The following is a 24,479-nucleotide window of genomic DNA, read 5'->3' as shown; positions in this document are numbered from 1 at the left end:
AGGGAGAACCAGGGGGAGTGCTTTTCTACCCTAGGCAATGGGGCTGTGTATTTCTGTTGCTGCTCACAGTGTAGGGAGACACTCTAGTCCCTGCATGCAAGAGTGGCTCCATGAGATACTGCAAGAGAATGGAGATACCCTAAAACAGGAGACCGGGGGCAGTGGTCATGGCACCAGTTTAAACTGGAACATAGAAAGGACTAAATGATCAGCCTGCCAGTATGTTACTTTTGCCATAACAAGCCTCCAGTGGTTCTCAACCTGGTGTACACATCCCCTGGGTGCATCTTGGCACATAATAAAGGTTGCAGGCTGGTTTCAGCATTGCAGATCCTTAATTCACTACCCATGTAGAGACATCAGTAAAACTTTCCATGGAGCTGACTGAAGGTTTGATACATTGAAGTATATTTTGGTAATACACATTAAAACAAGCTATGGTAATCCAATCCGTGGCCGCGCTTGCTTGATGACGTCACACTTCACGTCATACATACTCTTTATGCATCGCTTGAATAGTTACTTTGGAATGGAGAAGCAATATTTGACCCGGTAACCTGGGGATGGTTCCCAGAAACGTTATTTGCCACTACATTTTTGGGGCAATGCAATTTCGTAAGCAGTTTGTGTTGCTTGTCCTTTGCTCAGTAGAGACATGGAAGTCTTTTCTTTTCTGCACAGAAGATTTTTTAGCAGCGCTATCCCACGGTACATAGTCTACAGTGTAACTCAGACAGGCTTGATGGAAAACCTTGAAAAGTTTATTAAAAAATATATAGTAATGATTAAAACATAGTAGAATGTGTTCCAAACCAGATCAGTGGCGTTGCTGGGGGTCACAGGATGACCGACCCGCTGGGTGAGCCGGAACTGTGTAGATGATCACAACAGGGAACCAGGCAGGAGGGAGAAGGATCTTATGTGCCAAAAGCAGACCGAACCAGCCGGTAGGGTGGCATGGCTTCCTCCCACCCGATAGCATGGCTGCTCGCACCGGAGCAGTGTAGACGTGCCACGGAGCCTCCACCCATGCCAGGTCCCGACGCTTGCTGACGCCACTTCCGGGTAGCGGCCCCCACTGTGGATACCTCCGGGTGGCTGTTCCGCGGCACGTCTACACTGCTCCGGTGTGAGCAGCCACGCTATCGGGTGAGAGGAAGCCACGCCACCCTGCCGGCTGGTCCGGTCTGCTTTTGGCACATAAGATCCTTCTCCCTCCTGCCTGGTTCCCTGTTGTGGTCATCCACACAGTTCCGGCTCACCCAGCGGCTCGGTCATCCTGTGACCCCCAGCAACGCCACTGATCTGGTTTGGAACACATTCTATTATGTTTTAATTATTACTATATATTTTGTATAAATAAACTTTTCAAGGTTTTCCATCAAGCCTGCTGAGTTACATTGTAGACTATGTACCGTGGGATAGCACTGCTGCCCCTGATGGTGTCTGATGGTTTCTCTAATCTTCCTCCAAGTATTGAGTACATACTATACTGTACATAGACATACTTTTAAGTAAGCCAACATTTCTGCATTAAATATCCTTTTTTTTTTGTCTTATGAAATATTCAAATTTTCTGAGATACTGAATTTTGGGTTTTCACTAGCTGTAAGCCATAATCATCAAAATTAAAAGAAAGAAATGCTTTAAATATACTGTATCACTCTGTGTGTAACGCATCTATTTAAAATATACGAGTTTTACTTTTTAAATTAAATTAATGAAATAAATTAACTCTTTGATGATATTCTAATTGTATGAGATGCGCTGTATACTGTATATATATATATATATATATATATATATATATATATATATATATATATATATATATATATATTTCCTTACACTTGGCACCTATAAAGTTATTGTCATGGTTATCACTTTTTGCAATGTATATCTGATGTTTTATGTATTCAGATTTATGAATTCTCACTTGCAAAAATTGTTCTGTGCACCTTGTTTAGTTTTACTGAAGTACAGACCTGTAAAAAATGTGCCTGTTTAGGAGATATTCATTGTACCTACAGTAAACCTGTATATATATATATATAGGATTACCTGTAGGTAAAAATAACAAAGCGGACATTACTATCACTTTAAAGTGATGCAACTCTGCGCACGGTTGTGAGACGGAACCCGGCAGAGGCGCCGATTGGCTGCCTTCTGGGGTGCAACTGTGGCGCAGAGCACTGCGCTACAACACTCCCCTTTTGTGATGTCCTGGATCATGATTGGTCCAGACTCCAGTCTTAACCAATGATGATTCAGGACATCCCTGCTGACCTCGTTGGGGGCGGTGCCGGTGCGTGCATCAGTCACTCACCGTCACCGCCCGGTCACCTTCCCGCTGCCGCAGAAGAGGACGGAGCATCGAGGAGGGGAGAAGCTGCCGCCGGGAGCCGAGTCGCCGCCAGGTAAGTGCATTGGATTAAGGGAGCACGCACGCTGGTCTCTGCATTGATTGGGCCCTGTCCGGCTTCATCACCTGGTGTCCTATGGAGGGGATGGACATCTCTATCATGCTGCTCGGTGTGTGAGGTGAATGGAAGATTCCTTCTGCGGCACTATAGAGGTCCCGAGTCCTCCGGTGCAGCCATGTCCCTGTCTGTGTCTGCTGTGTGAGTGTATGGGGCTCCGTGAGAGAGAGAGGACAGTGTGTGCCTGAGCTCCCCGTCCCTCCCCCGGATCACTCCTGTCCTCCTCCTCCTCCCCTCACATATCGTCACCTCAGTCACAGCGGTCACCGCTCATCTATTATCAATGGACGGTGGGAGCATTCAAACTAACGGGAGCGGAGTGTGTGAGGGGAGAGAGACACTCCTGGTGTCCCCTCACACTCAGCGCCCCCAGTAACTGTGATAAATACATGTACCGGGTCTGGGTTATAGGGTAAGGGCCAGCCTGGAGACTATAGAGTCCAAGGATGGAGATCATGCCTGTACATTGACCTGTGCCATCATGCCTGTACATTGAGCTGTGCCCTCATGCCTGTATATTGACCTGTGCCATCATGCCTGTACATTGACCTGTGCCATCATACCTGTACATTGAGCTGTGCCATCATGCCTGTACATTGACCTGTGCCATCATGCCTGTACATTGAGCTGTGCCATCATGCCTGTACATTGACCTGTGCCATCATGCCTGTACATTGACCTGTGCCATGCCTGTACATTGACCTGTGCCATCATGCCTGTACATTGACCTCTGCCATGCCTGTACATTGACCTGTGCCATGCCTATACCATCACCTTTGCCATGCCTGTAGCATGACCTCAAAGTCACGCAATTTTCTTACCGCATTTTTTGCCGCAAAGCAATACCTATTACATTTTTCTTTTTGCGCCGCCCCCCCCCCCCCCCCAAAAAAAAAATTTTGAGCACCATCCGCCACTGGCGCTATGTCTGCTGAAAGCAACAGGGGGTTTACTTCTGCCATGGCATATGTACCCCCCTGGTCACTGCCTTTGCAGCCAGAGGGGGTAGTGGTTGGGGGGACAGTATGGATTCAACAAAGTCATTTTTGCATGCTAATTCTTTGTGATGTTTGTGACTGGGGGCATTAGAGTGGTGTGTCTTTTGCCTACAGATGTTGCAACAAAATGTGTCCTTTTTCCCATCATAGAAACTTGAAAGATACAGTGCCTTGCGAAGGTATTCGGCCCCCTTGAACTTTGCGACCTTTTGCCACATTTCAGGCTTCAAACATAAAGATATAAAACTGTAATTTTTTGTGAAGAATCAACAACAAATGGGACACAATCATGAAGTGGAACAAAATTTATTGGATATTTCAAACTTTGTTAACAAATAAAAAACTGAAAAATTGGGTGTGCAAAATTATTCAGCCGCCTTAAGTTAATACTTTGTAGCGCCACCTTTTGCTGCGATTACAGCTGTAAGTCGCTTGGGGTATGTCTCTATCAGTTTTGCACATCGAGAGACTGAAATTTTTGCCCATTCCTCCTTGCAAAACAGCTCAAGCTCAGTGAGGTTGGACGGAGAGCGTTTGTGAACAGCAGTTTTCAGTTCTTTCCACAGATTCTCGATTGGATTCAGGTCTGGACTTTGACTTGGCCATTCTAACACCTGGATATGTTTATTTGCAAACCATTCCATTGTAGATTTTGCTTTATGTTTTGGATCATTGTCTTGTTGGAAGACAAATCTCCGTCCCAGTCTCAGGTCTTTTGCAGACTCCATCAGGTTTTCTTCCAGAATGGTCCTGTATTTGGCTCCATCCATCTTCCCATCAATTTTAACCATCTTCCCTGTCCCTGCTGAAGAAAAGCAGGCCCAGACCATGATGCTGCCACCACCATGTTTGACAGTGGGGATGGTGTGTTCAGGGTGATGAGCTGTGTTGCTTTTACGTCAAACATAACGTTTTGCATTGTTGCCAAAAAGTTCGATTTTGGTTTCATCTGACAAGAGCACCTTCTTCCACATGTTTGGTGTGTCTCCCAGGTGGCTTGTGGCAAACTTTAAACAACAATTTTTATGGATATCTTTAAGAAATGACTTTCTTCTTGCCACTCTTCCATAAAGGCCCGATTTGTGCAGTATAATACTGATTATTGTCCTATGGACAGAGTCTCCCACCTCAGCTGTAGATCTCTGCAGTTCATCCAGAGTGATCATGGGCCTCTTGGCTGCATCTCTGATCAGTCTTCTCCTTGTATGAGCTGAAAGTTTAGAGGGACGGCCAGGTCTACGTAGATTTGCAGTGGTCTGATACTCCTTCCATTTCAATATTATCGCTTGCACGGTGCTCCTTGGGATGTTTAAAGCTTGGGAAATCTTTTTGTATCCAAATCCGGCTTTAAACTTCTCCACAACAGTATCTCGGACCTGCCTGGTGTGTTCCTTGTTCTTCATGATGCTCTCTGCACTTTAAACGGACCTCTGAGACTATCACAGTGCAGGTGCATTTATATGGAGACTTGATTACACACAGGTGGATTCTATTTATCATCATTAGTCATTTAGGTCAACATTGGATCATTCAGAGATCCTCACTGAACTTCTGGAGAGAGTTTGCTGCACTGAAAGTAAAGGGGCTGAATCATTTTGCACGCCCAGTTTTTCAGTTTTTTATTTGTTAACAAAGTTTGAAATATCCAATAAATTTCGTTCCACTTCATGATTGTGTCCCACTTGTTGATTCTTCACAAAAAAATTACAGTTTTATATCTTTATCTTTGAAGCCTGAAATGTGGCAAAAGGTTGCAAAGTTCAAGGGGGCCGAATACTTTCGCAAGGCACTGTATGAAATTCAGCTTTTCAGAATTTCCTTCTAAATTGAGTTTATGTGGGCAGGGAGGAAAGAATAGAAAGGGGAAGTATTTAGGTTCTTAATAGGAAAACAGGCACGTGATGCTTCTGCAGAAATTTGCTGACAACAAAATGTTACCAAATTGTAAAAACAAATTTCTCATACATTTTCAAAAGCTGAATATTTGTATGTGTGGAGTCAACAGATGAAAAAAAAAAAAAAAAAAAAAAGAGAATTTATCCTTGCAATGATATGTGAAGACATCAACTTCCTTCTCTTATAAAGAACAGGAAATAACCACAGAATGATGAAAAAGACTTCCTGACATACCATTATCTGTTTATCAGTCTTCTATGTGTAATCAACCAAAACACACAATACCCTTATTGAAATCAGAAAAAGGGCAGTTTTAAAGCTGTTTAAAGTTTATTTGCCTCACTTGGTTTTGGTTCCCCCCTCATCTACCTCATCTACAACATGCTAATGAAATTATTTATTAAAAATGTTCTGCTTTTGTTCATCAGCTAGATGATGTTGGATGCCCTCCAGCCAGGAAATGAGATGGTTCTATCTCTCTTGCTGCAGCTTCTTATACACAATGTGCAAAACTCAGTGTACAGTGAAATCAGAGTAAGCAAATTCAGTATAGGAGGGAAGCCTGTACAACTGTGCAAGGGAAAAGGCAGGAGTTCCGCTTTAAAATCTAATTTAAACCTACTTCTTTCCAGATCTACCTTAATTTCTGGCAATGAGATCCCTACACTGAATTTTCTGGTCCAACCGCTGGCTGTAGCTGTTACAATGTGTGTCGTTCTTTTGAATTTCCATTTACCTAACATCGAGAATGCAACAGAAGAATGGCTGCATAGTGAGCAAAGCTGGGAGTGAACAAAGAGAGCTGAAAGATACAAAAATCCTGTATAAAAATTGTATAAAAATTTAGTTAATCAATGACAGCTTCCAGCTATAACTGGATTTCAAAGTACGTACCTTATTAAAAATAATGGTAAGAAAAAACTCCTGCAACCCTGTCCTAGACACCCCTCAGTGCCTTTAGTGGCTCTCCGTTATGGCTCATTTTTCTGCTGCCTCTGCAAAGTCACTGTCAATCACTCAATTGCATTTCACCTCCCCAGTATGACAGCAGCTGGGACTGGTGATTGGCCACTTAGTGAGACCCTTATTAAGGCCCCAATCTCTGGAGAGCTAAGTTACATATTCCATTATTCCCCTTACTATGAAGTATGGTATTTTAGAAGTTGGTTAGTGGCAATATCTGCTGAGCCGTTCTTCTGATGAAGCTGCATGTCATTAAAATACCCCATTTAGATATCAAGGAGGAGTTTGACTCCCTCTCATGGTCCTATCTGTTTTACATTCTACACAAGTGGGGCTTCGGGGGCCGCAATTTTGTAACTTGGTAGCTGCCCTTTATTCCTTTCTTATAGCCCATGTGATACATGCAGGTTATAGATCTTTTGCCTTCTCCATCTATAAAGGCGTAAGGCAAGGCTGTGCCCTTTCCCCTTGCTCTTTGCCCTTGGCTCATTAGACCACATCCAGACATTACTGGTCTCATACTGGCAGGGCATCACCACAAACTAAGCCTGTTTGCTGATGCCATTCTCCTATTTATCACCAACCCTATCATCACACTTCCCAATTTGACATTAGTAAAGCAAAGCAATATCTCTGGCCTCCACATCAACCATACCTAGTCTCATATCCTAAAAATCTCATTACCACAGAAACAAGCAGACATCCCACAAAAAACTTTCCTTTTCATTGTGAATCCAAACATCTCTTGTACCTTGGAGTATACCTCACTACCTCCTAATACACTATTTATTCCACAAATTCCCCTCCCATTTTTAAAAAACTCAAAGCATTACTAGGCGCTTGTAGGGATTACCCATTATCTTGGCTTGGCCAGATAGTGGCTATCAAGAAGACAGTGGCTATCAAGAATTCCAACAACTTTTTAAATTTATCTGGGAGTACCGCAGACCATAAGTGGCAAACCAAACCCTCTTCCAAAGCTGTCCTCAAGGCAGACTGGGAGTTCCACACCTTGAGAAGTATTATCAGCCAGTTTAATTGGCCACTCTTACTAAACACCACGCTACAACTGAGGGGACTACAGTCTTCCCAATCACAGCAAATTTGCGAAACCACTAAATCGTGTTTCCAGAAGGTTGTTGCCCTCGAAATAAACTACAAACTGTTGTATCATTGGTACTTAGCCAGATTCGAGTTGCATTTTACACTCCAGGACATGCAGAAACCTGCTTCCACAGTTGTTTGGAACTAGGTGCATGTGCTGCTCACATGTGGTGGACATGTTTGACTGCCCAGAGTTTATGACCCAGATCCATGATATGTTAGAAACTCTCTTTGGAGTCAATATCCCAAATGCTCCCTGGTAAGACACTGCTCAACTTGAAACCTGATGGACTTAAACATCTGACAACTCATATTTTTACAGCCATTAAACAAATCATAGCTAAAGCGTGGCTGTTGGATTCTCTCTTTCTGGCAGCAGTACAATCCAAAATCCATTGGATGCTTATTAACAACAAACCAATGGCTTAACCTTCCCTGCGGTATTCCCGAGTGTGGCTCGGAGTTACATTTCAGTGCCAAAACCGGTAACCCCCGAGCCACACTCGGGGTACCGCTAGGAAGATCGCTGGATCCTGGTAGAGGGGTTACTTACCTTTTCCCCGGGATTCAACGATGTATGGGGGCAGTGTGCTGCGGCGGATCTTCCTCCCGATGCTCTGTGTGCCCCGACTTCCGTCTCCTGCGACGTGACGTTCGCAGGGGCGTGGAACCAGCGGCAAATTCAAAAAGTAAAAGCACAAACACACTGATACACTGTAATCCTATTGGATTACAGTACTAAAATAAAATAAATTGACCTTTGATTGCCCCTCAGTGCTTTCTCCATTGTCCTTCCTGCATTTTTCCTGTACCTTGTGTCTGGATACTGCAGAGCGACCATGGCATCAAAAAAGCACGCCGCAACCTCAAAAGCGGTATATGACCTGCTGGAGAACAGCGACAGCGACACAGAATCGCTTGCAGAATGGAGTGATAGCGATTCATGGAGAAGTTCGTCATCGGACGCAGAAATCGATTTCAATGATGAGCCTGCGACTGTGCCCAGCGATGTTAGGACTTGGTGCTCAATCGACTGCGGTATGGGGCACGTAGCGCCCCCCAAGGTTCCCGTTTACCGGAGCACCTGGTATCAAAGTGGATGTTGAGGATGACAACCCCTTGGCATACCTGCAACTCTTTTTGACCGATGAGGTTATTGAAGAGATTGTTGTGGAAACCAATCGGTACCAGGAGCAACAAGCTGCAGCGCATCGGCGGTTTTCAAGGAGCAGGATGTGGGAACCCATGACCAAAGCGGACATCTGGAAATTTCTGGGCCTAATTATTCTGCAGGGAGTGGTGGGGAAACCCCTGCAGAAGTGGTATTGGACCAACCAATTTTCTCTCATTATGAAGTATTTGCACTTTACAAATAATGACGAATTTGACAAGACTTCTCATCCAGCTCCAAAGCTCAAAAAGATTTGGGATGTTTATCAAATCATTTTGAAAAATTTCCAGCAGTCCTATGTGCCAGAAAGAGAAATTTGTATAGACGAAAGTCTAATGGCCTATAAAGGAAGACTCAGCTGGATACAGTATATTGCGCCCAAGAGAGCACGCTTTGGCATAAAGTAATTTATGCTATGTGAATCCAGCTCTGGATATATTTGGAATTTGGTCCTATACACGGGGAAAGGAACCAAATTCAACAAAATTTCAGCAGCTATGGAATGGCAACCGCTTCAGTTCTGACGCCGATTGAGCCATTGCTGAATCAGGGGTATTGTGTCACCACAGACAATTTTTATACATCCCCAGAACTGTATGAGTTCCTTCTGCACAACAAGACATATGCGTATGGAACCGTTAGAGTCGGTTCACACTAGCACGACTTGTCAGGCGACTTGTCAGCTTGACAAGTCGCGCTCCCTCGCGGTCCATTGACCGCTACAGGACCCGTTCTAATAGGAGCGACACAAGTCGCTCTGACTTAGAAAAAGGGTCCTGTACTACTTCGGGGTGACCTCGGAGCGACTTGCATAGACTTCCATTATGTGAAGTCCCTGCAAGTCGCTCTGAAGTCGTGGTGCATGGTAATGCACAAGTCGCCCCCGAAGTAGTAAGTCAGTCGCGTCGCCTCAGTGTGAACCGGCTCTTAGAGCTAACCGGCGTGACATGCCACCGACCTTTGCCAACAAAAAGCTCAAGCCCGCAGAAATAGTTGCCTGGCAGAAAGGAAAAATGATGGCACTGAGATGGCGCGTCAAAAAAGACGTGTGCCTGATGAGTACCACCCACAACACCTCTACTGTCATGGTACACACAAAAGGTGGAAAAGATGTGATGAAACCCCAACTGGTGATGGATTACAACAACACCATGGGAGGTGTGGACAGAGTTGACCAGGCCATGACTTTTTATCCGGCAATGCGGAAACAACAAAACAAATATTATAAAAAAATATTCAGGCATCTCCTGGAACAGTGTTTGTGAAACACATTTATTCTCCTAAAAAAGAAGAGTGACAGGCCTGTGGTTCAAGCGGACTTTGTGTGGAAAATTGCCAAACTGATATTTCTCAGGCACCAAACACCAACGGCTGTAAGTAGATCCGGACGCCGTGCTGCCGGAGTTATGAACCCCGAACGCCTGACCGGTCGTCACTTTTAGAGATGTATAGAACTGTTCGCCGGCGGACAGTTCCCGGCGAACTTAGCATGTTCGCGTTCGCCGCTGCGGGCGAACATATGCGATGTTCGGTCCGCCCCCCATAATACATCAGGCAAACTTTGACCCTGAACTTTACAGTCAGCAGGCACATTTCCAGCCAATCAGCATACCTCCCTCCCACACCCTCCCACCTCCTATAAATAAGCAAGGGCAGCATCCATCTTAGATCATTCTGAAGCAGTGTGTGTAGTGAGAGTAGGGAGAGAGCTGCTGCTGCTGCTGCTGCTGTTAAGCTAGGGACAGTTAGTCAGTGTTCCTGGTCTTGCAGTGTTCTTGGTCCACTACTGCTGTAAGGACAGCACCCCAAAAAGCCCTTCTAAGGGCTGGTATTTGTGTAATTTTTTATATATATATATATATATATATATACCTAGTGTCCCCAAAAGCCCTTTTAAGGGCTGGTAATTGAGTTTTTTCTTCTTATATATATATATCGATATCTATCTAGTGTCCCCAAAAGCCCTTTTAAGGGCTGGTAATTGAGGATTTTTTTTTTTATTTATATATATACATATATATATATATATATATATATATATAGTGTCCCCAAAAGCCCTTTTAAGGGCTGGTAAGGTAATAGAGTTTTTTCTTTATATATATATATATATATATATATATATATATATATATATATATATATATCTATTGTACACTGCAGTTGCCTGCCCGCTGTGTGTGAGAGGCCACAGACCTACCACAGACTGTACTGTGTGCACACCACACTCATTTCGGGTGGCACAGGCACAGTACCTTGCATTTTAAAAAATATTTTTTTTTTCCTCTGTCATAATTGCAGTGAGTGCTGTGTCAGGTCCACAGAGTGCACTGTACCCTCTGCAGTGCACTGCCCACCACTGATATATATACGGTGGCACAGCATCTTGTTGCAAATTGAAAAAAATATATATTTTTTATTATTGCAGTTGCCTGGGCTGCCAGTTACTGTCAGGTCCACAGAGTGTACTGTGCCCACTGCAGTGCCACTGTGTGCCCACCCACCACTGATATATAAGGTGGCACAGCAGCTTGCAAAGTAAAAAAAAATATATATATTTTTTAATTGCAGTTGCCTGGGTGCCAGTGACTGCTGTCAGGTCCACAGAGAGTGTACTGTGCCACTGCCCACCCACCACTGATATATAAGGTGGCACAGCAGCTTGCAAAGTAAAAAAATATATATATATCTTTTAATTGCAGTTGCCTGGGTGCCAGTGACTGCTGTCAGGTCCACAGAGAGTGTACTGTGCCACTGCCCACCCACCACTGATATATAAGGTGGCACAGCAGCTTGCAAAGTAAAAAAATATATATATATCTTTTAATTGCAGTTGCCTGGGTGCCAGTGACTGCTGTCAGGTCCACAGAGAGTGTACTGTGCCACTGCCCACCCACCACTGATATATAAGGTGGCACAGCAGCTTGCAAAGTAAAAAAAATATATATTTTTTTTAATTGCAGTTGCCTGGGTGCCAGTGACTGCTGTCAGGTCCACAGAGAGTGTACTGTGCCACTGCCCACCCACCACTGATATATAAGGTGGCACAGCAGCTTGCAAAGTAAAAAAAAATATATATATCTTTTAATTGCAGTTGCCTGGGTGCCCGTGACTGCTGTCAGGTCCACAGAGAGTGTAATGTGCCACTGCCCACCCACCACTGATATATAAGGTGGCACAGCAGCTTGCCAAGTAAAAAAAAATATATATATTTTTTAATTGCAGTTGCCTGAGTGCCAGTGACTGTCAGGTCCACAGAGTGTACTGTACCCACTGCCCAACACTCCTATAGGGTGGCACAGCACCTTGCACTCATAGTACACAACACATTAAAAAAAAAAAATGACAGGCAGAGGCAGGCCACCCCGCAAGGGCCGTCGTGGTCGTGGTGCTGTGATTTCCTTAGGCCCTAGAATAATGCCCAGTGTTCAGAGGCCACCACAGACCCTGAACTCAAAAAGTTCTGAGGCCATAGTTGACTGGCTTACACAAGACACCCAATCGTCTACAGCTTCCGCTCGGAACCCTAATGCACCATCCTCCTCCAGCTCAGCTTCGGGCACCTCTCAATTTACCACTCGCCAGCCCGCCGGCACCACCACCAACACTAGCACCACAGCCGCTTCACTTGATCCGTCAGAGGAGTTATTTTCACATCAGTTGGAAGAAATAAGTGATGCGCAACTATTAGTGCCAGAGGATGTAGATAACGGGGATATGTCTCAGTCAGGCAGCATTATACACATGAACGTACATTGTGATGATGATGATGATGTTGTACCTGCTGCCTTTGCTGAGTTGTCAAGTGAAGCGGCTGATGATGACGATGTGTCTGTGGATGTCACCTGGGTGCCTGCTCGAAGAGCAGAAGAAGAGGGGGAAAGTTCAGATGGGGAGACAGAGAGGAGGAGGAGACGAGTTGGAAGCAGGGGGAGGAGGTCATCGCAAGGAGCTAGTGGCGCAGTCAGACAGCATGTAGATTCGGCACCTGGGGTCAGCCAGACAGCACACCAATCAACGCAAGCTGTTGCCACCACCAGAATGCCGTCCTTGCAAAGCTCAGCAGTGTGGCATTTTTTTTTGTGTGTCTGCCTCTGATATCAGCGATGCCATTTGTAACCTGTGCCAAAAGAAACTGAGTCGTGGGAAGTCCAACACCCACCTAGGTACAACTGCTTTGCGAAGGCACATGATCTCACATCACAAACGCCTATAGGATCAACACATGAGTAAAAGCAGCACACAAACTGAAAGCCACCATCCTCTTCCTGGTACAGCATCTTCAGCCACGTCAACCACTGTTGTCCTCCATGCCCCCTATCAACAACCCGCCCCTCCGCCTCTCACCTTCAGCAGTTCCTGCTCGTCACCTGCCCACAGTCAGGTGTCTGTCAAGGAAATGTTTGAGCGTAAGAAGCCAATCTCGCAGAGTCACCCCCTTGCCCGGCGTCTGACAGCTGGCTTGTCGGAACTCTTAGCCCGCCAGCTTTTACCATACAAGCTGGTGGAGTCTGAGGCCTTCAAAAAATTTGTCGCTATTGGGACACCGCAGTGGAAGGTACCCGGCCGAAATTATTTTTCACAAAAGGCAATCCCCAACCTGTACTCTATTGTGGAAAAGGAAATCATGTCACGTCTGGCACACAGTGTTGGGGCAAGGGTCCATCTGACCACTGATAGCTGGTCTGCAAAGCACGGTCAGGGCAGGTATATAACTTACACTGCGCATTGGGTAAACCTGCTGGCGGCTGCCAAGCATGGAATGCGTGGCTCTGCTGCAGAGGAGTTGCTGACACCGCCACGACTTGCAGGCAGGCCTGCTGCCACCTCCTCTACTCCTCCTACTCCATCCTCTTTGCTAACCTCCTCGGCTGAGTCCTCTTCTGCTGTTGAGTCTTGCTCCACACCAACTGCACCCCCCCAGCTCCCCAGGGGCTATTCCACATGCCGGATACGACAGTGTCATGCTGTCTTGGGGTTGACTTGCCTGAAAGCAGAGAGTCACACCGGACCAGCACTACTGTCCGCCCTGAACGCACAGGTGGATCAGTGGTTGACCCCGCACCAACTGGAGATCGGCAAAGTGGTGTGTGACAACGGGAGGAATTTGTTGGCGGCATTGAATTTGGGCAAGTTGACACATGTGCCGTGCATGGCACATGTGTTGAATCTGATTGTGCAACGTTTTGTGCAGAAGTACCCAGGCTTACAGGACGTCCTCAAGCAGGCCAGGAAGGTGTGTGCCATTTCAGGCGTTCCTACACGGCCATGGCGCACTTTGCAGATATTCAGCGGCGAAACAACATGCCAGTGAGGCGCTTGATTTGCGACAGCCCGACACGTTGGAATTCAACACTGCTAATGTTCGACCGCCTGCTCCAACAAGAAAAAGCGGTCAACGAGTATTTGTATGACCGGGGTGCTAGGACAGCCTCTGCGGAGCTGGGTATTTTTTTGCCACGTTACTGGACGCTCATGCGCAATGCCTGTAGGCTCATGCGTCCTTTTGAGGAGGTGACAAACCTAGTGAGTCGCACCGAAGGCACCATCAGCCACATCATCCCATATGTTTTTTTCCTGGAGCGTGCCCTGCGAAGAGTGCTGGATCAGGACGTAGATGAGCGTGAAGAGGAAGAGGAAGAGTTGTGGTCACCATCACCACCACCAGAAACAGCCTTACCATCGCTTGCTGGACCTGCGGCAACACTGGAAGAGGAGTGTGAGGAAGAGGAGTCAGAGGAGGAATGTTGCTTTGAGGAGGAGGAACACCAACCACAGCAGGCATCCCAGGGTGCTCGTTGTCACCTATCTGGTACCCGTGGTGTTGTACGTGGCTGGGGGGAAGAACACACCTTCAATGACATCAGTGAGGACGAGGAATTGGACATGAGTAGCTCGGCATCCAACCTTGTGCAAATGGGGTCTTTCATGCTGTCATGCCTGTTGAGGGACCCTCGTATAAAAAGGCTGAAGGAGAACGACCTGTACTGGGTGGCCACGCTACTAGACCCCCGGTATAAGCAGAAAGTCTCTGATATGTTACCCAATTACCGGCAGTTGCAAAGGATGCAGCAGCTACAAAATAAGTTGAAAACTATGCTTTACACAGCATATAAGGGTGATGTCACAGCACAACGGGAATCCAACAGGGGAAGAGGTGAAAGTAATCCTCCTCCTACCACCACAACCACGCCGGCAAGGACAGGACGCTTTACAGACGTCTTGTTGATGGAGGACATGCAGAGCTTTTTTAGTCCTATGCATCGCCACAGCCCTTTGGGGTCCACCCTCAGAGAACGACTCGACCGACAGGTAGCAGACTACCTTGCCTTAACTGCAGATATCGACACTCTGAGGAGCGATGAACCCCTTGACTACTGGGTGTGCAGGCTTGACCTGTGGCCTGAGCTATCCCAATTTGCCATTGAACTTCTGGCCTGCCCCGCTTCAAGTGTGCTGTCAGAAAGGACCTTCAGTGCAGCAGGAGGTATTGTCACTGAGAAGAGAAGTCGCCTAGGTCAAAAAAGTCTTGATTACCTCACGTTTATTAAGATGAATGAGGCATGGATCCCGAAGGGACTGACAGTGGGGGATGCATTTGACTAAAAAAGGCCTGGTGATGACTGAGATGCCTTGGCCTAAAAATGGTCCACACGCTGCTGTATTTAATCATTCTCTGCATGCCGGATGACTTACGTGATGTCTCCGCCACCAACTACGGTTCAAGCCGCAATGTTTTAGTGCACTTTCTGCCTTGGAAACCTCAATTTTTCAGGCCGCTGCTACAGCAGCGGCTGCAACAATACCTACTTTTTCATGCATGTGTACATGCCTAATTTTTGTGGCCTCTGTGGCTGCAAAAAAACAAAAAAAAAAGGCACATACATGTGTCAATTCCCCTTTGTGATCGTTACCTTGTCGTGGTGAAGGGGCTTGCGTATCACAATGAAGCGATCCTCACCTCTAGGAGTGTGTTGGCACACCCCAGATGATAAGGTCGTTGCTTCATTGTGAACAGACCAAAAGCGATCCGCAGGATAATTTTTCATAGAAAAAACATTCATTTTCTTTCATTCTTTCTGCAGAGCTGGGTATTTGTTGGCCGCGTTACTGAATGCTCATGAACAATGGCTGTAGGCTCATGCGTCCTTTTGCGGAGGTGACAACCCTGGTGGTCAGTCGAACCCAAGGCAACATCATCGACCTCATCCCATATGTGTTTTTTCTGGAGCGTGCCCTGCAAAGAGTACTGGATCAGACTGTAGATGAGCATGAAGAGGAAGAGTTGTGGTCCACTCCCCATCACCACCAGAAGCAGCCTTGTCGTTGTCAATTGCTGGACCTGTGGCAACGCAGAGAGGGGAGTCTAAAGAAGAGAAGTCAGAGGAGGAAGGTGGCTTTGAGGAGGTGGAATACCAGCCACAGCAGGCATCCCAGGGGGCTTGTTCTCACCTTTCGGGGACCCTTGGTGTTGTACGTGGCTGGGTGGAGGAAGAGACCTTCAATGACGTCAGTGAGGACATGGAACGGGACATGGCTAGCTTGGTATCCAACCTTGTGCAAATGGGGAGTTTGCGGTTGTGCAAATGGACTGACTGACTGTTAAACGGGGAGTTTGGTCTGTCAGAGTTTGGTCTGTCACTGTGAAGCGGGCGACGGGCGTAACCCTTACACTACTTGACCGATAAAACATCATACCTGATCGTATTCACACACTGGATGTTTTAAAGCACGTTATTCCAAAGAATTTAGGAATGTTAGGTGATTTATGCCCTTTATGGATCAAAACCCGACTCTGCGTCAACTACGTAATTTTCCATGGGAGTTTTGCCATTGATTCCCCTCCGGCATGCCACAGTCCAGGTGTTAGTCCCCTTGAAACAACTTTTCCATCACTATTGTGGCCAGAAAGAGTCCCTGTGTGTTTTAAAATTCGCCTGCCTATTGAACTCTATGGCGGTTCGCCCGGTTCGCCGGTTCGCGAACATTTGCCGATGTTCGCGTTCGCCGTTCGTGAACGGCGAATTTTAGGTTCGCGACATCACTAGTCACTTTATGGACCACATTCCACCAATGGAAAAGAAGCTTGCACCCACAAGGATGTGTGTGGTTTGCTGTTCCAAAGGTGACAACACTGGAAGGAAAATCTGTAAAGAAACGTGGTACTACTGTCCTGACTGTGACGTTGGACTTTGTGCTGTACCCTTTTTTTAAATTTTCCACACCTGGGACGTTTACTGAAGCAATATGACCACTAACATTGCATCCTTGTTTGACCAAAAAAAATGTCAGTGTTTTTGATTACGTTATTTACTATAATTTATTGAATAAAAAGTATTATTATTTGTTATTATTTTATAGTTATTTATTATATTATAAGTTAGGATTTTGTGTTTCAAACTTTATTATACCCGGGATGTTATAAAGAAGAACGCACAGTAAAAAAAAAATCATATATAAATAGTTGGTTTGGGCTGCTCATTCTTAAGAATTACATGCAAAATAATGGTACCGCTTTCAGCACCTAAAATCCGAAATAATCATACCGCCAGGGAGGTTAAAGTGTTACTAAACCCAGAACCTGCATTCACTATATCTGGTCTCCCACGGTACACAGAACATGGAAATGCAAGTATTTTAGTAAATATAAACTGAAAAAAATTATAAATACCTTTTTCATCAGCAGTATACAGCTGTTAGAACAGTTTTTTGACTTGTGTGCTGATCGCTTGTAGGAGGAGTTTTCATTTCTCCCACAAATGTCCTATCAGGCTTCAAGACCCCTGACCCTCTGTCTGGACAGCGCTGATTGGCCCTGTGCTTATCACATGTGCTCTCCAAGGAAAACAAAACCTCTCTAGCAATACACACCAAACTGAGAATGTGCGGCCTGACTCCATAGACTCTGTAAATAAGGTTATTTTTTGGAGCCTGAGGAAGAAGGAGATGATCAGAGAAGCCAGGATCAAACATCCTTTTTACACAATGCGGAGGAATAACCCTTTGGTTCCACAGTGAGTATATCAAGAATGCTATTCTGCATATACAGACTGATTTTATTGTTGTGGGTTTAGTACCACTTTAATTCACTGATACAATACATAGCTTTCATAAAACTTGGGACCTGTGGATTTCAAATTTTGTATCCCCATCTACTAGATTTATAAAACCTAGACCCATCTAGGCTTCACTGAGCTATAGCCCTAAGAACCTCTGTAATGCTCCTCCCCACACCTCCACTTCTCCCTTCTTCTCGGCTTTCCTTCTTCCTTCCTTCCCTTCACTGCTAGTTTACCCTCTACAAACTTATGATGGAACCCTGCAAGGGTCCTGAGACACCATGGGGTGGATTTATTAAAACTGTAGAGTACAAAATCTGGTGCAGCTCTACATAGAAACCAATCACCTTCCAGGCTTTTTGTCAAAGCTTAACCATTTCTGGACCGGAAGATTTTCCTCCTTAACCACTTAAGCCCCGGAGGATTTGGCTGCTCAAAGACCAGGGCCTATTTTGCGATTCGGCACTGCGTGACTTTAACGGACAATTGCGCGGTCGTGCGACACTGTACCCAAACGAATTTGACGTCCTTTTTTTCCCACAAATAGAGCTTTCTTTTGGTGGTATTTGATCACCTGTGCATATTTTTACTTTTTGCGCTATAAACAAAAAAAGAGCGACAATTTTGAAAAAATAACAATATTTTTCAAATTTTTTTTATATGAAATTCTCAACAAAAAAAAATGTAAAAATCAAAATTTTTTAACATTTTAGGCCAACTTGATTTCTGCTACATATTTTTGGTAAAAAAAATTGCAATAAGGGGTTTTTGATTGGTTTGCGCAAAAGTTATTGCGTTTACTAACTACGGGAAAGATTTATGTGATTTTTATTGTTTTTTTTAACTAGTAATGGCGGCGATCTGCGATTTTTTTTGCAGGACTGCGACATTGCGGCGGACAGATAGGACCCTTGACTGACATTTTTGACACTTTTGGGGGTACCAGTGACATTACTACAGTACTCAGTGCTATAAATATGCACTGCTACTGTAAAAATTACACTGGCAGGGAAGGGGTTAACTTTATTAGTGATCAAGGGGTTAAGTGTGTCCCTAGGGGTGTGATTCTGTCAAGGGGCGTGGCTTGTGATGTAACCACAGAGACATACGATCCTACATAGCAGGATCTTATAGTCTCTGCAGTTACACCAGGGAGAATGACAGGCGGCTTTGTTTACATCAGCTGCCTGTCTTTCTCCCTCTCGAGCGGGAGATCGCGAGTGACCGGCGGACATCGGCGGACAGATAGGACCCTTGACTGACATTTTTGACACTTTTGGGGGTACCAGTGACATTACTACAGTACTCAGTGCTATAAATATGCACTGCTACTGTAAAAATTACACTGGCAGGGAAGGGGTTAACTTTATTAGTGCTCAAGGGGTTAAGTGTGTCCCTAGGGGCGTGATTCTGTCAAGGGGCGTGGCTTGTGATGTAACCACAGAGACATACGATCCTACATAGCAGGATCGTATAGTCTCTGCAGTTACACCAGGGAGAATGACAGGCGGCTTTGTTTACATCAGCCGCCTTTCTTTCTCCCTCTCGAACGGGAGATCGCGAGTGACCGCGGACATCGGAGCCGCCTGTCACTCGCGCGGGGATGTTACTGAACGAGCGGGGGCGGGAGCGCGCCTACAGCGGCGCGCGCTCGCCCCCTAGAGGCTCGTGGGCGAGCGACGTAGCGATACATCGCTTTGCCCAGGAGGGGCTGACCGGCGCAGTATATGTACTTGCGGCGGTCGGCAAGTGGTTAATGACCAGGCCATATTTTGCAATTCGCCACTGCGTTACTTTAATGGACAATTGTGCGGTCGTGCGACGCTGTACCCATATAAAATTGATCTCCTTTTTTCCCACAAATAGAGCTTTCTTTTGGTGGTATTTGATCACCTGTGCGATTTTTATTTTTTGCGCTATAAACTAAAAAAGAGCAACAATTCTGAAAATTTTTTAGGTCAATTTGTTTTCAGCTACATATTTTTGGTAAAAAAAAATCGCAATAAGCGTATTTTGATTGGTTTGCGAAAAAGTTATCACGTCGACTAACTAGGGGAAAGATTTATGTCATTTTTATTGTTTTTTTTTTTTTTTAGTAATGTCGGCGATCTGCGATTTTTAGCGGGACTGCAACATTGCGGCGGACAGATCGGACCCCTAACTAAAATTTTTGACACTTTTGGGGGGGACCAGTGACATTACTACAGTAATCAGTGCTAAAAATATGCACTGTTACTGTAATAATGACACTGGCAGGGAATGGGTTAACATTGTGCGTAAATGTGAGCCTAGGGGAGTGATTTTAACTGAGGGGCGTGGCTTGTGAAATGATCATAGAGACCTGTGATCCTATATAGAAGGATCACAGGGGCTCTGTGATCATTCAAGGGAGAAGAACAGTCAGCTGTGTTTACAACAGCTGACCATTTTTCTCTCTCAGCGGGGAGCGTTCGTGGGTGTCGGGCGACAATCGGAGCCTCCTGCCCTGTGCATCGACTTCCCCACTGCCGAGTGTGGTTGGGAGCGCGCTCGTCCCCTAGCTGCAGGTGCGCTGGTACGTTGGTTTGCACAGGAGGGCCGCACTGCCACAGTAAAAAGGCGATGGGCGGTCCGGAAGAGGTTAATTGAACAAGCTGAAAATAGAAGGTAATTGGCTACCATGCACAGCTGCACCAGATTTTGCACTCTCAGGTTATCTTATGTCTCTTTCTTCTCACTTTATTGTAATTTTCCAGACACTTGGAAGTCAATTATTCTGTACAGCCGGCCTGCGCGCCATGCTAGTGTCTCTTATCTTTTAGATAAACACATTACCAGTCCCTGCGCAGATCCTGGAGATTAATTCTCAAGCTGGGGAACCTTGTAGTTTGGCCAGTGGTGAAACACATGAGTAAAAGCGCATCACCTCTCTTATCTTTTAGTGGCTTTGATTTGCTATTCTCAAAGCAATAAAAATGATTGAAAAAAAAAAAATTGCATAATGGCAGAGGAGTTGCAGCAAAGGTAAGCCTAAAAAGAAGATCATGCCTAAGAGAGTGTGGACTGTTGGGTTGAGATTTTTTTCCTGACTTTAAATTGAAATACTTTTTATGACTTGCCCATTTTCTTAAGCCCCTTTCCTTTGTGATTCCCTAAATTAGAAGAATTTAAAACACTGGTCTCCAAACTTTGGCCTGGGGGCTGGAATGTGGCCCTTTGCTTGACTTAATCTAGCCCTTGGGGCACTATTTCTCCCACTGATACGAGACACAATTCTGCCAACTGACACCAACAATGGGGCATCATTCCTTCCTCTGACACCAATAATGGGGCACTATTCCTCCCTATGATAGCAACGATGGAACAAACTTCCTCCCCCTAATACCAAATGTGAGGATGTTTACTCCCACTGATGCACGGGAATATTTACACTCCCGCTGGCCACAATCCACAAGCCCCCCCCCCCTAAAGTCTAAAGGACAATAAATTGGCCCTTTGTTTTGAAAGTCCCCAGACCCCTGCTTTAGAACAATCATTATCACTCCACAAGACCCAACACACAATTATTCATATACGGTACAGAAAAATGGACAGGAACATACTTTATGACAGTTCAATGCAATACAGATCAATTGTTCTGAAAAGTGAACAATATTTTTTGGAGTCTTAAAGTGTTACTAAGCCCAGGAGCCTGCATTCACTATATCTGGTCTCCCACACCACACAGAACATGGAATTATTTGAATAAATATAAACCGCTAAATACCTTTTCTCATCAGCAGTTAGAGCAGTCTTGTGACTTCTATCATTGTCCATCCAAGCACTGGTTAAAGCTTCTAGGAGGAGTTTTCCGACTGTCCTATGAGACTGCAGGGTCCCTGACCCCTGTTTGGACAGTGCTGATTGGCCCTGTGCTGATCACATGCACTCTTCCAAGAAAAAAAAAAAAAAACCTTTCTAGCAATACACACCAAACTGAGCATGTGCAGCCTAACTTCATAGACTCGATGTTATTAGGAAATTATCAGGGGACAGTGGAAAGAGGGGAGGATCAGAGAAGACAGGATCAAACAGTCATTTCAAACAATGCTGAGGATAAACCCCTTAGGTTCCACAGTGAGTATAATAAGCATGCTTTACTGCATATACAGACTGATTTTACTGTTGTGGGTTTAGGAGCACTTTAAGGTACTCTCAAGACAAGGTTCTTCAACATTCAGCAGTTTACTAAAAAGAAAAAGAAAGCAGCTTCTACAATGTACCAGTCCCTAGATTACTGTTACAATGTAATACAAGATCTCAGATAAATTAAATCATTATTTTCAGCTTCCACGCTGACGGATCATAACTCAGCTTTTCAGAATTGACTCTCCACTGCTGATTGCTCAGTAATGTCAGTGTTAATTTTTAAAGAGTGATTTCCAAGTTGAGTCATTCCACTCTACTATGCAGAAATTTTACTTGGTTAGTGTTTTTACATACATTTTTTTATTTCAAGGAATAAAAAAATTTTATTTTGAAAATAAATATTCCTTCTACAATAGAAAAAGTGGGTACCGCTCCTAGATGGCCTGCTGATCGACTCTTGCTAACACACTACTAAGTGCTGGCCCAGCTCGTGACTTTACGGAAAGGAAAAAAGGGTAGTCAGCCGCACATCTAAAAACACCTTTACTGTAGATGCTTGAATAAAATGCATATCTACAAGCTACAGCAGAGGAAACAGAAGAAATCAGCTTTCTCAGCGCTGAATCATAGCTGACAGTCAGCTATGATTAATCCCTGAGTGAACATGAAACATCAGTTTTCTTCTGTATTACTATGCTGTAGCTTGTAGTTATGCATTTTATTCAAACATCTACAGTAAAGATGTTTTTAGATGTGCAGCCGACTATCATTTTTACCTTTCCTTGAAAATATGTTTTATACTCAGCTAAATATAAAACACTGGATGTGAAAATTGTATATTTCTGCTATGCAGCCAGTGCTTTGCACATTGAAATTGCCTCTTTAAAGTTATTTTACTGCTATGTTGTACACAACTTGATTAAGCTGGTGTTCATTTATTTCCTACTTTTCAGCTCTATTTTTTAATTTTAAACACTTAGTCCCGGTTCACACTTATGCAATGCTGGAAACCCTGCGAATCTACTGCATCGCATTCCCAACGCAGGCAGTTCACTCTGCCATATGCGAATCGCTGGGGGTGTCAATTCAAAGTTAACGACACCCCCAGATCAGTTCACATATCGCAGTTTGAACTGACATTCAGACATGGATCGGATCGCATAAGTGTGAACCACCATGCAATCCGATTCAGCTGCGGACCTAAAAAAGAGTCCTGTGCGTGTTTGTGCCGAATCAGATGCAAATTCAGCCATACTATCTGTATGGCTGAATTCGCATCAACCATGTGAATTTCAGAGCAGTGCGCTCCGAATCACATCCGATGTCTGCCATTGCACATATGTGAACCGAGCCTTATCCAAAGGATTCGGGGAGAGGCACACACTCACCATCTTTAGTTCAAACACCTAATATGGATTCTACATGACAGAGATCCATTCAGTCAAAATGTTAGAAGGCATTGCTGGGCTTTCTTTTTCAAAGCAAAAAGAACACCTACAGCTAATATTCTAATAAATACATAATTCATGGATTTTCATTTGCAGAGATTCAGTCAAAAACTTAGATTGATTTACTAAAACTGGAGAGTGCAATATCTGGTGCAGCTGTGCATGGTAGCCAATCAACTTCTACCTTCAACTTGTTCAATTAAGCTTTGACAAAAACAAACAAAACTGGAAGCCGATTGGTTTCTATGCACAGCTGCACCAGATATTGCACTATTCAGTTTTAGTAAATCAACCCCTTGGTATAGATCAGGCGTCTTCAAACTATGGCACTCCAGTTGTTCAGGAACTATAATTCCCATCATGCCTAGTCATGTCTGTGAATGTCAGAGTTTTACAATGCCTCATGGGAAGTGTTTGAGGATCCCTGGTATAGATGTTCAGTTACGGAGAACAGGTCAAAATGTTGGATGCCATTGCTGGGCTTTCTTACTGAAAATATTAGTACACTTCCACAGCTCATATACCCATACATGCTTAGCACATACAGTTCGGGGTTGATTTACTAAAACTGGAGATTGAAAAATGTGGTGCCGCTCTGCATGGTAGCCAATCAGCTTCTAATTTTAGCTTGTTCGATTAAGCTTTGACAAAAAAGCCTGGAAGGTGATTGGTTTCTATGTAGAGCTGCACTAGATTTTGTACTCTACAGTTTTAGTAAATCCACCCAGGGCCCTTGCAGGGGTCCATCATAAGTTCGTAGAGGATAAACTAGCAGTAAAGGGAAGGAAGGAAGAAGGAAAGCCAAGAAGAAGGGAGAAGTAGAGGTGTGGGGAGGAGCATTGCAGAGGTTTTTTGCACTATAGCTCAGTGATGCCTAGATGGGTCTAGGCATCACTGCTTGCTCAATTAGGAGTTGACAACTTCAGCTTGCTCAATTAAGACACAACACAAAACTTGGAAGCTGATTGGTTTCTATATGCAACTGCGCCAGATGTGACATTCTCCAGTTTAAGTAAATCAACCCCTTGCTGTAGATTTTCAGTAACAGAGAATAGGTCAAAATGTTAGATGGCATTGCTGGGTTTTCTTATTGGAAAGCCCACTATGATCTGCGAAAAGAGTGTAATAAATCCCCCTGTAGAAAATGTAATTGTAAAGCAGAGTTTATGCACAAAATAAGTTAGAAAATTACAGTACATGGGCAAAATAACAACAATAAAAGAAAATACACAAACCACCTACGGTAGGGTTACAAG

The sequence above is a fragment of the Pelophylax lessonae genome, assembly GCF_965119305.1.
Source record: "Pelophylax lessonae genome assembly, chromosome: 4".
Lineage (NCBI taxonomy): Eukaryota > Metazoa > Chordata > Amphibia > Anura > Ranidae > Pelophylax > Pelophylax lessonae.
This window is presented reverse-complemented; position numbering follows the sequence as displayed.